At 42.8% G+C, this 11847-nt stretch overlaps 1 pseudogene; it reads left to right on the top strand.

Moving 5' to 3' along the window:
• Nucleotides 1-295: 295 nt before the first annotated feature.
• LOC146190300 (uncharacterized) lies at nucleotides 296-9752 on the top strand (annotated as a pseudogene).
• Nucleotides 9753-11847: the final 2095 nt, after the last annotated feature.

The raw sequence follows: 11847 nt of genomic DNA, 5'->3' as shown, positions 1-11847 counted from the left end.
AGACATGTGGTTTAATGGGCCGCTCCATACGAAGTAACATACATATTGCATGCACAATTCTCGAACCTTGCTCTGGCTCTTATGAACAGCTTGCTCTACTTCAGATTCACCTTGCGAAAGCATTTGATAGTGTCCGGCATTCGTTTCTGTTTTCTCTTCTCGGGCACGCCAATGTTGGATCAACCATACTTGAAGCTGTGCAACTTTGTTATGACACTGTTTCACCCGCTTGATTGTTAATGGTCACCTCTCAGAGCCTGTGCTAATTCGATTATCCGTAAAGCAGGGCTGCCCTATGTCACCACTACTATTTGCCCTCTTCCTAGATCCACTTTGTTTGTGTGTACAGCGAAACAATAATATCCATGGTCATGTTGCCTTCACTAATGATGTCAAAGTGCTCGCCTACGCCGATGATTTGGCGTTCTTCCACATTGATAAACCCAGTATCGACAATACTATAACCACTATTGAGCAGTTTGGCATTGTCTCTGAAGCTCAAATAAATAGCTCTAAAACTTTGGGTCTGTGGTTTGATCCATAGGAATCAATGCCGACTCATTATGCTGGAATTGAATGGTCTCGTGTCCCCCCTAAATACCTATAGGAGTTTCCCTTCCGGCATTCAAGTCTAGTGGGCACTACTGGAGAGAGCGGGTCCCGGCCCTTCAAAGCTACGCTCAGACCTTTGTTCCACACCGTCTATCAATTTTCGGTCGAGTGCAGGCCTACATGTTTCTGGTGACAAAACTTGATTATGTTTTGCAAGTACTTCATTGCGCGAGGCACTACATTCAAAGATTTCACCGAACGTTTGCGACATTCATATGGTCCTCCGGTTTTTAGCCGATGCGGCGCGATAACCTATTCAGGCCTGTTTCTGCTGGCGGTCTAGGTTTAATACATCTCTATGTCAGAGAGTTAGTTTATCGTTTCTTTTTCTTCCGTAATAGCATCCATCCAATTATCAGAGAATCCCTGCAAACTAACTTTGTTAACCTTCTTCCCAACTTAGTGGTCTCCTCCAATTTTACCAATCGACCCTAATTATTTCGTTTTATGGAGGAAATTTATGACTCAATGCGTTTTCTGGCAGTTCGCTTTCCTTATGAGTACGTATTCTCTGTTTCAAGGAAACATTTATACATATGCTGTTGATATGAAATTGATATCTATTCTGCTCCCGCCTCCATTATATAGTTCTCTCTATTCAAATTGTCTGGGGCGTGATGTGTTGAGAAGAGTACGTAAAATGCCGATTTCACCTTGTACTGAGACGTTTTTCTTCAAACTTCATGCCAAAACTCTACCTGTGAAAGTGTGGCTTCACAAAAAAATATTTTTGTTTCTTCTTTTAATTGTCGGCTATGTGACACACCTGAAACCATCGAACACTGTTTTATTGCCTGTAAAGATCGATATTATTTTGGCGTTGTACAAAGAACACTGCAGAAAGACTTTGTATTGAATGCTTACAGTGTGCAGTACTTAATGGCCACCCAACATGACCAATAACCATTTGACATGATTTTGCTCCTGGGACTGCCCAGCCTGTGGAAAACGCGGCTGTTGGACCAGAATGCTGAGCCTCTAGTTTCCCCTAGTTCTCATTTCAGCCAGATGGTGCACCAGCCGAGTGACACGTACGAAGATAGCAACTATCATCCGGACTTTCTCCCATTATTGATGTGTTGTTTTCTTTGCTGCCGTTTTAGTGCGATTGTGTTAAAATTTGCTTTAGTTATGTGCTGCTGTATATAAATGCTGGTGTTTTGTATTAACGTGTTTTCTTAGCGATTGTTTAGTGTTGTGTTAAGACGTATTTTAGTTGTGTGGTGTTGTATAGTTCAATTTAATTTGCACGGCTACAGGCTGATTACTTTGTAAATAATGTATATAGCTCTCTTCTCAATGTAAATGCATGTAATAAATACCATGCTGAAAAAAAAAAAAGACAAAATCCGGGGCGTGGCACAGCGGTAAAGCGCTCGGCTGGGGATCCAAGGGATTGACGTTTGATTCCCGGATGGGGACTAATTTTTTTTTAATGAGGAGGAGTCGCACAACTCTTAAGCGTTGCCAGACAACACCGGTAGTGTTTGGTGAGGGAGTTGCGCAGCTGGCCTTGCCTGTGACGTCACTCGGTCGCAGCGTACGGCATACGCGAAGCTTTTTGCTAGTGAAGCTTTTCGCTTCAAAAATTTGAATGATTATGTGAATGATTTCAGTACTATATACAGTTTTTCTGTTGAGAAAAAAGTTGCAGACGGCAACTTTATTATTCATCAGCCCGCCTCGTGGCAGAAGCAGCAATGCAAATATGTACAGTCATCGTCACTCGTATAAAGTTTTCATGATCGTCACGAAGATCGTTCAACCGCCTACAGCTTCAGATTCCAAATTTCGGAAAGCGACGGACATTATATTAACACTGTGAAGCTCTCCGTTCCTTGATTAAGTAGGGCCATATTTTAAGTACCATGCTAGCGGATGAAGCACTTTCCAGAAGCCATTTTCAATATTTACAACGGCGATTGTGGATACTTAGGGAACGTAACTTCCTCCGTATTTGGAAGAAATGAAACATATTACTTTCGCAAGGTTTCTTCATCGCCTCTAGTATAATTAACCCCTCTGAGCAAATGCGAAGGTTAAGTCAAGTACAGTACTGTGTATTCATAGGCACATTGTGAGTCAATAAGGCAGGATAGAAGGACAGGACTAGTTGAAGATGAGCTCTGAAAACCCAGATAAATAAAAACACGTCAATTTTTATAAGTACAGATAACGACAGAACTGTTCTCACTGCCTGTACGATGGACTTAGTCCCTCGTCTTGGTCAATGCTGCCCAGTGCATAACGATTAGCCGTCCAGCTCCATGCATGACAAGGAGAAGCGAAAAGAAAAATAACATGTCCGACGGTAAGAGAAGATGCGAAGTTGCTGACATAGGCGGCTCTATTCAAGATGGGTGCCTGCATTTCTGGCGGGCACTGACGTCGTCACAATGGAGCTTATTACGGCCAGCATCTCAGGACTCGGACGAAAACGAGAGTGGTTTGCTTCAAGTCCCCATCCTTTATACTCTAGATGTGCTCTTTATTCTTTGCAAGCTTCATTCTCTGCTCTGGTGGTTCTTGTCATGAATGCAGATATCTTCTCTCCTTCTGAGATACAACGACATTATTGAAAGACGGCTCGGCGAGGCGCGATCGGTTCCTGCTGGACGGTAATTAGAGAGCAGGGAAGACTCCAACTCTTCTTTCAGGAAGTGACCTCCCAGCTCTGCACTCTAAATTCAGCATTTTTTTTTTTTTTCATTTCGAAAAACGCTGTGGAGAACACCCTAGTGCTGTGCTGTTGCCACTGCACTAAGATGAAACGAAAACCGCTGATCAAAGAAGCCGAAGCAAAGACTACACAGAGAAGCAGAAAGTGTCGACAGGATCTATCAAAGTTTAAATATCTACCACCTCAGGCTTCCTTCAAGAGCACTGTTATAACTTTGGACTGTTTTGTTTCATTGCCGGCACCACGTCTGATCAGCCAGCAAGGAGATCGGCAATATAAACTCTTACAGAAGTCTAGTTTTCTTACATTTCCACTTTGAGGCCTCCAAAACACTGTAACCGGTTGAAGTCACCCAGACTCAAGAGCGCAAAAAGCGCAAAGCAAAATGCCTAGCTTCAACTGGTTGAACCATTTCATAAGCGAAACGTCATGACAGAGCAGCTAAATTGAATCGTGCAACGCCCAGCACCCCATCGCTTTCGTGCGCGCGGCCAGGTTTCACTAAAGAAGAGCCAACATATAGCCTGACATTTAGCCTGACATTTAAATGCAGTGAGGCAAACAGCAACCCGCATGCCGTTTCTGTGGCCAAGATCGCCTATGTTTTTCATTCCAAATGCCTTCGATTAAAAAAAGCTCAGTCAAAAGATTTTTAACCATTATTATTTATCAAGGCGAGAGCCTTTAATTACTCATACAGTCGTGGACAAAGTGTGTCCCGCTTTTGTGGCGTTCTGATTGGCCGAGGCGGGATGCGTCTCTGCCATCTTCAATGCCACACTTGAACGCGCGCCATGGAACGCCACACGACAGGAGCGATTGTGTACTGTCCAGCTGAAGAAAGTGGGACAGATACTGCGCCTTTCATTTCCTGTAAAGCAATTATAATTATACCTATATAGCACTGCAACGAAATGCCGACCAGAGGCTAACGATGGGAACCAAATTATAGGATAGGAAGGGTAGGTTTTCGTTATTCTCCTCTTAAGTGACATCTAAGAGACCCTCTATTTTTTTATGATTTGAGCTTTGATTCTCCGGTATGGTGTCGTTTCAACGCAGATTATTCCATTGTTTATCATAACATTCCATGATAAACCACGACCAGGCTGCTATATAGGATTAACTTACAGAACTTAACATATGGTGTCGTTTTTGGCGAATGAATTTAAATGCATCCAAATGCACGCAAATGTTGATTACATGGACGAAAATGCCATTAGTTGTACCAATAGAATACAAAATGCAGAAATGAAACAGGCCCCGCCGGGGTGGTGCAGTGGTAAGACGCCCGACTACTGTGCCGGAGTTCCCGGGATCGAATCCCGGCCTCGGCGGCTGCGTTTCGATGGAGGCGAAACGAAGTGGCGTCCGTGTGCTGTGCGATGTCAGCGCACGTTAAAGATCCCCAGGTGGTCGAAATTACTCCGTAGCCCTCCACTACGGCTCCTCTTTCTCTCTTTCCACTTTCATTCCCACCTCCCTCCCTTCCCTTACGGCGCGGTTCGGGTGTCCACAGAGCAAGTGTGACAGTTACTGCGCCTTTCCCTTCCTGTGAACCAATTTATTATTTATAGAAATTAAACAGCGTGATAAATTCAAATATCTAGGCGTAGTAACTGATCCGAAACTGACATGTAGTGTACACGCTCAATACGTCATTTCGGTGTCGTTAAAGAGACTGTGGCTGCTTAAACACCTCTTGAAACGTTGCATCAGTGTAACTAAAGTGAATGCCCACTCGACGCTCACTAGACCGCTTCGCGAGTAGGTGGATTGTGTATGGTATGCCTACACAAAGACCGACATAAAATACGTCTACAGCGTACAACAAAGGCTCTTAGATTTACTTATAATGCTTATAGTAGACAAGCCTCTGTCTCTGATCTCAGAATACGGTCCGTCCTCCCAACACTCGAATGCCGCCGAAAACTACATCGCTTACAAACTTTGTTAAACATGGATAATCACCAAACAAAAATGACACTCGACACGTACTTTAGTTTTAACAAAACAAGGAAAGCAAGAGGCAAGAACGGTAAACCTATTGTGGTGCCGCAAACTAAAAACAAAGCTTATTGCTTCTCATTCTGGCCAAGAACTATATCAGAATAAAATGCTCTACCCAAAAAAATTCTTAGCCTGTCCTCAGTTGAATCAATTATAGCTGCCGTGAAATGTTTTTAATGATATGAGCTATTCTTAGTGTTGGCAGTTCCTTTCCTTTGTGGGCATTCTGCATTGTTGTGCTTCTGTCGTTTATGATTATCTGGCTATCGGTCACTCACACTTATTCTAGTTTATTTTCACATGTAGTGCAAACTGTGCTTTTTCATGTACTCATTTTTACCTGGACTGCCAAAAGACAGTTGGCAGTATCAAATAAATAAATAAAAAAATAGAAATAGTTTCGCTTACTATTGCCGCAGCGTGACAACAAAAAATGTCTACTTGCTCAAATTAATTAAGATGGTCTATGTAAGAAAACAGGGCGCAGAACGTAAGGCAAAATCTAAAAGCTATTACGGAAAAAACTAGTTGCATGGTATGCCCAGATTAGCGATTATTCAGCACGCAACATTTTCTTCTGCTGTGCATGCGCGAAAAATAGAGAAATTCTGCCTGACCGGGTGAAATCCTATTCAAATTTATTGTCTCCGTTGCGCAGATGATTGGTGTTCTGTTTTTGAACGTGCAAGACAGCGATAAACATATCCTTTTTATTATACTTTTCCTTCCCTCCTTTTCTTTTAGGGGATTAAAGGCAGGAATATTATTGATCACTTGTCTTTTGGAGTGGCTCCGTTTAGGCTGCATTCAGTGATGCTTCCGCACCGCATCAGCACGTAACTTAACGAACTGGAACCCCTTGTTGCACTACCCAGGCGAGAAAATTACACAACGGTGCCAAATTATACGACAGAATGTTAAGTTGTTCTATACTCCTAAATTTTGTGGTGGTTTGTGAGCTTTAACGTCCCAAAGCGACTCAGGCTATGAGCGACGCCGTAGTGGAGGACTCCGGAAATTTCGACCACCTGGGGTGTTTTAACGTGCACTGACAACGCACAGCACACGGGCGCCTTGCTTTTCGCCTCCACCGAAAAGCGGCCACCTACATTTTGTTCTAGTTACGCGCACAATATAGTTTTTCACGAATTATTAGTCCGGTACCCACAACTGATTTTCTGTTATTCGATATCCGGTCACAGTATTAAAACTAAATGAACATACAGTTATCTACAGAGGTTATTGTGCCAAAGCCTTCTTTGGGAGAAAAAGGAAAAGTCGAGAGACGAAAACTACCCAGTCAGGGAAGATGTTATGTCAGAAAACAGGCTTTAAAGGAGCAAGAGAAAAACCATACGCAAGCAGTATTAAAAGAAAAGACTGCATACGCACCAGCAGAAATAGACCGCTTGTCAAGTGCAAATAAGCTTTAAAAAATATAAGAATCGCATTGTAGCCTGGCTTCCTAGTTTTGTTGGCGAGCGGTCATAGCAGTAGCCTCCACTTTTGGTTCGCATAATCTATTTACGCCGTTTTTATCTGAATATTTTATTCTCTTAAACATGCTTTCCACTGCTATGTAGCAATACGCATGCATAATCAAATATTTTCGCCTGTAATTCTCTCATACTTGTTTTCTTCTTTGTCTTATCTATATTTTCTTCTGCCTATACTCAACACTAAATTGAATGCTGCAACAAGCTATTCTTTTCTTGCTAGTCATAAGCTGTAATATAAACACTGCACTGACTATACATGTCCAGAGTGCGACTTAACTTTCCGCTGGGCACATGCCGAAAAAGGAAATAGGCTGTTACAAAGCAGTCCATTGTCTAATGCACTCTCCTCGTTACAGGCAGGGACTGACGGGGATACGGGCCTTGCAGGCACGGCGTCACTTAACGTGATCGGCCTTCATAAGAGGTGCACAAACGCTTGATACGGTTATGTAAATGAGGAGGAAGATTCAGCGGGCCAGGAGAATGTTTCTTTTTTTTTTTTTTTTTTTTTGACGGAGAAAGTACAACCTGAACAAAACAAAGCAAGAAAAATGGAAGAAGAGATACCAAATCGAAAAGAGTAAGGAAAACGACCGCTTCTCGGCTGTTCGTGCCACCTGGCATTTCCGAAGCGGCATCAAATTGTCTACTTGCATTCGTCGGCACGCCAGCAGCTATTCCCTTGCTTCGGCCTCCTTCTGAGTCTTTTTTTTATTTTTGTCTCTTTTCCTTACCGCGCTGTGGAAATAGCTGCGCCTTTACTTGCTGAACGTCGGGGCATCGCACGCGCCTACAAATGGCGCGTATGCATGAGGGCTGCTCCAAGAGCGGAGTCAGCGCTGTCTGCCTTACGCGATCACGTAGTGCGATCATGTGCGCTTGCCTGCTTTCGATAGAGCTGACAAAGAGGTGGGCGCAGCGTAGATCAAAGCCTTTTAGATATGCTGCAACATGAAGCTGAAGAGAAAAAGAGATATAAATCAAGAATGACAATTCTTGTTGGGCAATAAGTGTGTATTGTTGGAGTATTGTGAAAGCCTGAACGCGATCACGCGTTTCTTGCTCGGACTAAAATCTTCAAGTCCAGTTTAAAAGACCATCTCCAAAAACATAAGCAGCACGTGAACTCCGCTTGCAGAGTGGAACTTGTTTTGCATATAGTTTTATCCTGAACGATCAAACACATGTAATGAAGTGAAAACACATTTATATAAGAAATTAGGCATACAGAAACGGAGGAATTAAAGGTTCAGGTTTTTAAATTTAAGCGGTATAAATTCGAACCGAAAAACGACAAAGCTTTTTTTTTTTTTTTTTTGCGAGATCTAACATAGAAATAACCATAAACCCTGACTGCTCATTGGAGGGTCAAATTCTAAAGTTAAAGCTCAGCTACTTTGGTCATCTGATGAGAAGAGAGGAGTCGCTGGAGAAAGATTTGATGAAGGGGTAGGCAGCGAACGCGATGGTTAGATGGCATCTTCGAGGCACTGCAGATGAAGTTGTGTGATGTTAGGAAGATAGAGACCGGAAATCGTGGCGTGATATGGTCCATAGGGTCACGAAGAGTCGGACACGACTGAACGACTGAACTGAACTGAACATAGAAATAAAAAGAGCCCGATCAAAACAAGACGTTTACGCTCCACGTTGTGTGGAAAGCCGCATTCGTGGTACTTCTGCACTCATATTTTCAATGGTTTGTGGCAGTAAAAATAATCTTTGTGAGACGGTCTGCGCCACACGCCACCACCATATCGATGCCATTCAGTCATCAAGTACGTCATCATGCATACGTCATTAGGAAATTGTATGGGAACAAAGCTGCAGCAGCGCCATAAACGGAAGTTAACCTGCATAAATATCGAATTTAAAATGACTCAATTCTATTTTGCATTTACTGCCAGCAAGATAATGCCTCATATGTCAGCATAAAGATAAGATTGCGATCAACAGTAAGCTCATTGCGGCCGAGCGAGACGTTTCTGATGAAAGCTGATTGTAATACCGCTGCTTATCTCAATTTAATAGAGTTGCTGCATCCGTCTGTCCAGAATCTGAGAACTGGTATTTTCAGTAAATGTCTTGTAGCAGTGATGCTAGAGCATCCGGTAAGCATGTCTTATATCTACCAAAGAATTGAGTTGACAATATCCCCGGCACAGAAATCCCACTGTTTTCTCTTTGAGCCAATTTCTCTCTCTCTCACTCCTGTATTTCTTTGGAAAGCGAAGCTTGGTTTCGATAGCCGAACATACTTATTGTGTTCCCAGTATTAGTGTCGCGTGGCACTAATAACGAAGCCCTTTACAGCCTGCCAATCTTGTGCCTTCATAACTGGCGAAATTACCGGCGGGCAAACAAACTCGACGACTTCAGTGCCGTGGTAACCTCCTTTCTTGAAGCCAATCTCGGGGATGGAAGAAAGATGCAAGAAAACCCGTGTAGTCCCGCGTTATGCTAATTTTATCACCGGGCACCAGGTGACTACGAACACCAAATCATGAAACCTGTCGTCCTTGTATAAAGCGCCGTTTTGTGGCTCGCATGAACGTGACAAGGGGCGGCGGCTACTGCGATACACTACACGGCTGGAGATGGCTATTGCAGAAGGTAGTACTGCTGACGCTCGTATAGTGCACGAGGCCCCTAAAGTAAAGCACTTTTCATAAGCACTTTCTTTTGCTCGTCAACGGCCGGCAGTACACGATCTCCGTTGACCGTCTTCAACCTGCCCACTTTGACTCCGACGTCGTTGACAAGTGTGCAGCTGCGTCCTCTCCCGACCGTGCCAGACCTCGCCGCGTATGATTCGGCCAACAGTATCCGCTTTTCGCCATTCACCATTCGCCCCTGTCTTCATCCCTAGAGGGTGGACACTGGAGCGTGCCATTGTGGTCCGGCCGCAGCAGACGACAGCCCCAGCACGCCTGCCAAGCACGCGCGGATAGGATTTCGTGGCTGCTGAACTGAATACCGGTGGCTCGCTGTTCCTTTCACGCCTGGTGGGTGGATCCTACTAGATATATTTGTGGAGACCCAACAAGGACCTGAGATATGTGATTCATATCACAAATTAATTGTAGATCCTTGAACAGGGGAGCGGTATAGACGAATCAGAAGGTGCACTGCAGGCATCCCGGATAGCCTTCTCGAGATGAGAGATCCGATAAATATTAATATCAGAAATTGTGCCCCAGACGAGGCAGGAGTAATTAAGGTAGGTAAGGAACAAGGAACTCTAAATCAACAGTTTGATTTTGAGAGGAAGGTCTGTAACTGGGAACAAAAGACTGGTGACCTGCGGCAGCTTGCCTGCCAAAACGTTTATATGTTATTTCCAGGATCTAGCCTCATCGAAGAGCACTCCTAATGTTTTCACTGAGCCCACTACCTCTACTTCAGAACATCCTTGTACAATGGGGTTTTGTAGAGTAGTATTCTTATTCTTAGGCTGAAATAAAACAGCTTTTGTTTTTTCAGTGCTAATTAATAGGCCATTATCAACAGACCACGTACGTATTTTTTCAAGGACCTTGCGGTCATAGCCAACTCGTCCGGATTAGTGGAAGAAATGAAAACCCTAACAGTATCACCATGCATAATAGATTTTATATCGTTTCCAACGGTAACATTATCATTTATAAATATACTGAACGAAGAGGGCCCAATATACTTCCTTGTGGAACCCCAACACTGGCAGTGCTAACGCGATACCAAATATTATTAATATGTACAAATCGACGTCTGTGACTCCGCTAAAACTAAATCATTTCCAATACAAGGCACCGATCCTCATATAACTTCATTTGATGCAACAGAAGCTCATGACTAATGTGATGAAAGGCTTTACTGAATCCAATAAAAGCGCCCAGGGTGAAATGATGCTTCTTAATATCTTCGAATATGAATTCTTATTATTGAAACAGGGCACGTTCTGCAGGTCTGTCCTTCCAAAATGCATATTGGCAATCTGTTTACTACCTTTCTTTTTTTTTTTTTTTAGAAAGTCGGCTAAACCTTGAAAATTATATTTTTCAAGCCTTTGGAAAAATCTTCAGAGGCGAAACGGGGGCAAAGAATTGCGGTTAAAAAGACTCATTACATCTAAACTACATGTGCCGATAGATTGTGGCCATAAAAGAAACGCTTTCCCATTCTTACACGTAGGCAGGCTCAACTGTCTGTATTTTTGATTACTGTTTGCAGAGTTGTATTTTAAGCAATATGGAAGATACGTTGATGCATTCTGTGCAAGCAGGTTGTACGGCAAGGCGAACGTTATGGTCTGATAATGTAACGAGCAATTAACTGCAGTAAATTAAGCGCTACAAATAGTTGACAAAGATTGCGAGAAATTTACACTCAATTAAGCACTAATTAACAGTTAACAAGGGGTGCCAGAAAATAAGAAAGCGGCATGGTTCAGGTAGCGTCATCTGGCACACGACCTGATATCAAAAAGGTATTTACGCTGCAATAGGGGCAATCAGGCTTATGGTGACCGTAATAATGATTATGAATAGCCTTTGTTATTTTTTTTTTATGTTTGAAGCACAGTTACGCTATTTGAAGGAAATATTATTCTGTAAAAGTGAAGGCTGGGTATATAAAACTCGAATCTCCTTTTTTTTTTTATTTTAGTAGTCTGGGATACAAACGGGGAGAACCGAACGTCAATAAAAATGAATCTGAAAGCTTATTCATTCGGCTTTCTCAAATGCCGCAATTATAAATGACATACCTTAATTTTAATGAGTCAAATTTATGCGCTGTTTGTGCATCCGATGATATAGAATTTGGCATCAACATAACATGCGTAGCGACGCTATTTTGTGAGTGTGCAATGCGCGGAAATCAACTGAACAAGTTTTCATATGTTCTTTGTCTTCTTGTTCGCGCTGTTTAAATTAATAATGGATGTTTATCAACTCGCCCAACAAAGTATCTTGGTATTCCAGATACGTGCTTCGATGTTCTCCAAGACAAATAGCATTGCTTACAGAAAAATATTAAGGAGGAGAGACACGTTTCATGTTGGCAGCA

Source organism: Amblyomma maculatum, chromosome 4, assembly GCF_055883805.1.
Source record: "Amblyomma maculatum isolate TAMU_Amacu chromosome 4, ASM5588380v1, whole genome shotgun sequence".
NCBI lineage: Eukaryota > Metazoa > Arthropoda > Arachnida > Ixodida > Ixodidae > Amblyomma > Amblyomma maculatum.
Note: the sequence above shows the minus strand (reverse complement) of the source record. Positions and strands in the feature narration are given on the sequence as shown.